The following is a 4,258-nucleotide window of genomic DNA, read 5'->3' as shown; positions in this document are numbered from 1 at the left end:
TCTCCTACTCATGCATTTGTAAGAAAATATCATTTAAATAAAATACATGGAAAATAAATGACCTTTAAGAGAATTCTTTCCCTATTTCAAGATCCATGTTAAATGTTCCTTGGTATTATTAGAGGGGTTGGAACAATATGCCATATAAAAGAGTTTAAACCACATGATCTTAAAAGTTAGCTAAGTTTATAAATAAGGCACAAAAGCTGCAAACGGGTGATCCAACCTACAGTTTTGTGAAATGAAATCTTGCCATGAGAAATTATTCTAGGCTTCCTAAGTAATGGATCTTCCAGTGTCTTCCTTGAAGAGTGCTCCATTATTCATTAGCATTCACTGCCAGGCTGCCCTCCACCCAGGTTCACTTTCCTTCTCTTTCACTGTAACTTGTCCCATTGAATTAAATGTCTCTGTTCAGGAAAACAATCTCCTTCTTTCTTCTTCTTATATATTTGGGAATGCAATTATCTTTGGATTCAGTAACATTGTTTCAATTCAATGTCTCAAGTTGTCTTTCTAGAAGAGAACTGCTCATGTCTTGTCTGTTTAGGGTTTGCGCTCTTTAGACTAGCATATAAAGAATTTAAATTGCCAGTCCTAAGTCAGTGGGTAGAATACTGCAAGCAGCTCTAAAGAGGTTGTTTCCCTAGTTTACAAAATCTTGCTGCTGGAGGAGGTCATTGAGTGGATGTGACCACCAGGAGACCTGTGATCTGGACCCAGCAACTGGAGGTCCCACACCCCTTCTCCCGTTTCAAGAACTTATGCTCTGCTTACCTTCCCTGCACTAGAAGCTCCTCAAGGACACTTGAGGTAGAAATATGTGGTTGAGACCATCTGGATAGTCTACATGACTGAGCCCAGTTAAGGCCTCTATGTAAAACCTTCAGACTTGGTGGGCATGTGCAGAGATCAACTCACCTTGCACCTCACAAGACAAGCCTAAGTAAGTTCCCTTGCTTTTTCAACCTGCCACCTACCAATCTGGCATGGCCTGCCTGTTTCTGCAGTCTCTCCTTACCCTCTGTATGGAGGGGGATTCAGATTTCACCTGGGAAGTTCCAGAGATAGCAAACTAACATTTGCTGAGAAACAATTCTGCCTTTCGGGGAAGAGTCTGGATTAGAGTATATAAAAATGGCATAGTACAGGCTGTGAAGCTACTGCTGTAAGACATATAAGAACATCGGTATTAGACGAGAGCTGAGATATCCTGAGTTCCTTGTTCAGGCTCTGAAACTAATTCACAGCTGACTTTTAGCAAGTCCCTTGATATCTCTGTCATAATGTTTTTCACTTTACAGATGAAAAGATTGGATGTATTTGGGATATACACTGCTTGAGGGTTGCTGTTTTCCTCCCATCCCTACATATACCCATAACAGATAGTTGATTGTAACACCGTCCATCCATTCGTTCATTCAAATTCAACCAAAATCCTCATGCTTAAACTCAGCAGTTTTCAACATACTTATTAACACAGCTAACTTATCATTTTACATGAAACGAGAGATGGAACAGATGGAGATGGTCTCCAAGTCCTCTTCTATTTTATTAGTGTTCCATGAGTCTTGCATGCATCTTTCTGTGCAAGGAATTTTGCATGACCTTAAAAAAGGTTCCATTTTGCTTTAGGTCTTGACTATGTACCTGGCTTGCCTCTGCTTTCCTTAATGCAGGTTATACTTTGCTCCTGAGTAGATGGCCTTCTAAGACACTGGTGTGTACCAGCATCTGTCAAAACACAGATTACTGGACCCTACCCCTAGTACTGATTCAGCATGTCTGAGGTAGGACCCAAGTATTTGCATTTCTAACAAGTTTCCAGGTGATTGTGATGTTCCTGGTCTTAGGATCTTGTTTTGAGAACCACTGCTCTCTAGAAGAACATTCCTTAACCTAGAGTTCACAGATCTCAATGGCATCTATGGATAGAATTCAGAGAGTTTATAAAAGATAAAATGAAAGACTGCATTCGCATTTTTACTAACCTACTCTGAATGAAGGTAGCAAACCACCAAAATAGTAGTAGTACCTGACTTTGTCCTAATAGAAATTAGAGATATTTTCATATCACCTTACAACTGTTTCAGATCTCTTGAAATACAGTTTATGCACATCACTACTTTGACATGATATTGGTTATTTTCCTCTCATTAGATTTTGTTACTTTATGACTTATTAAAAGATTATATTATATTATATCTCAATATAAAATATATTGATACCTTTATTTCAATATGTTTTCTCCTTTGTAATTTTATGTATTTTATTTTAAACACGGAAAACTTCACTTTGAATGGAATTTATAGACTTCCTCTACCTGCCTGACGGGTTCTTGGCAGGAGACATGAACTCCCTTCCTAAAGGATGGGATAATAAAGACTTTAAGAAGACCAAGTTATATTCCACCCATCAGCACCATTCTGGTTGCGCAAGCATCATCTAATGATATGGTAGCAACAGGACTGAAGGTCCTGGGGGAAGTCTATCTCTAATCATCTTTGCCCCGAGCAGGAAAATATTAAGCTACATCCCTGGACAAATGACACTAAGCATTAAATTTTACCTTTCCCTTGCCATTTTTGCTGTTGTAGATGGCTGTACAGTGAAATGCCACTGATATTTCTTTTTGTTTAACTGTTACTGAAAGCAATGATTCTCAAAATATGGTAATGGTGGTGGGGTCCCTGAAACTCTCCCAGGGGATCTGAGAAGATGAAGTAAAAACTCATTGTAATGTAACTAATATTTTGTTTTCCCTTTTCATTCTCTTTCTCTTATTAGTATGCAGTGGAATCTTCCAGAGGGTACATGATGCGTGATGATTGAATATAAAAGCAGATATGAGAATCCAGCTGTATTTTTTTTTAAATCAAACCTTATATTAAAAAGATTTGTTATAATTTAAACAGTGCCAGGCTTCTCTATTTTGTTGGGAAAATAGTTATTTTTAATGAAAATGTTGTATATGCTAACATATAATGGACTTATAATTGCTGTTTTAAATACATTAATCAATACATACATCAAAAATTTGTTTAAATTTATAATATGATAAATATAGCTAGATAAAACCAAAATTGAAAAAAGCACTTTGAGATCTTTCATTTTTAAGAGTGGAAAGGGTTCTTGAAAGAAAACAATTTTCCTTCGGGAATTTATAGCCCAGAGAATATAATTATGGGGATCCCGGGCAGCTCAGTTGGTTAAGCGTCTGCCTTCAGCTCGGGTCATGATCCCGGGGTCCTGGGATCGAGTCCTGCGTTGGGCTCTCTGCTTGGTGGGGAGCCTCTTTCTCCCCCTACCTCTACCTGCTGCTCCCCCTGCTTCTGCTCTCTCTTTCTCTCAAATAAATAAATAAAATCTTTTTAAAAAATACTTTAAAACGAAACAAAAAAACCCCAAAAGAATATAATTATGAAAATACCGAAGAGCCTATTAACGACAATGTTGTCGGTGCCTTTGGAATTTCCTAAGAGCATCTACATTGACACGAACTAATACGAAAAACAAAGAAAAAATATCAAACAGTGAACATGAATGATTTAAAGAGTTTTAAAAACGGTCCGGTATCTTTAGCGGAAAGCAGGGTATATGGAAGCAGGGTGGAACATTCGGGTGGAGCTGGTAAGCACACCTGTGGTATGTGCCACGATGCCAGGATGCTTTCCTGTCCTGTGAGTCTCCTTCACTGCCTGCTGCTATTACTGCGAGATGAAATAAGACAAAGGACAAATATTCTGAACGGGTAATACATTGAACAAAATTCTCACTGACGTGTGAGTCATTGTCTTGGGACAGCAGAAAGCCACACACCGGGGGAGCCAGGCAGGGAGTACAGAAGCGCAAACCCCCGTGGTGTTGGACAATACAGGAGTTTGAGCTAGATTGGACTTTATTCAGATGCTGCTCAAGCCAGAAGGGCCCTTGGCAACGTATCTTTACAATCCTTCCCGGAGAGGAAGTTTTGATAGAATTGAGTGGAAGATGACCTAAATGGGAGCCTGAAGGACATGCCAGGCAATGGGGAAGAACATCTACTTCAAAATAACGTATTCTGTAAACACTGGCAAATCTAAAATCATGACTGAGAGTGAAAATAATGTCTGTCCTTTTCTACATATAGCAGGACATCTTCTGTAGGAAGTTGAAATACTTTTTATCCTCATTCTCTTTATCCTCATTCAAAGTTCCTCCTGGAAGCAGAGGTATTTGAACTGTGTGACAATGATCTAGTATCTAGAAAAAGGAGCAC

The sequence above is a fragment of the Leptonychotes weddellii genome, chromosome 2, assembly GCF_054177405.1.
Source record: "Leptonychotes weddellii isolate Sample4059 chromosome 2, ASM5417740v2, whole genome shotgun sequence".
NCBI classification, from domain to species: domain Eukaryota; kingdom Metazoa; phylum Chordata; class Mammalia; order Carnivora; family Phocidae; genus Leptonychotes; species Leptonychotes weddellii.
Note: the sequence above shows the minus strand (reverse complement) of the source record.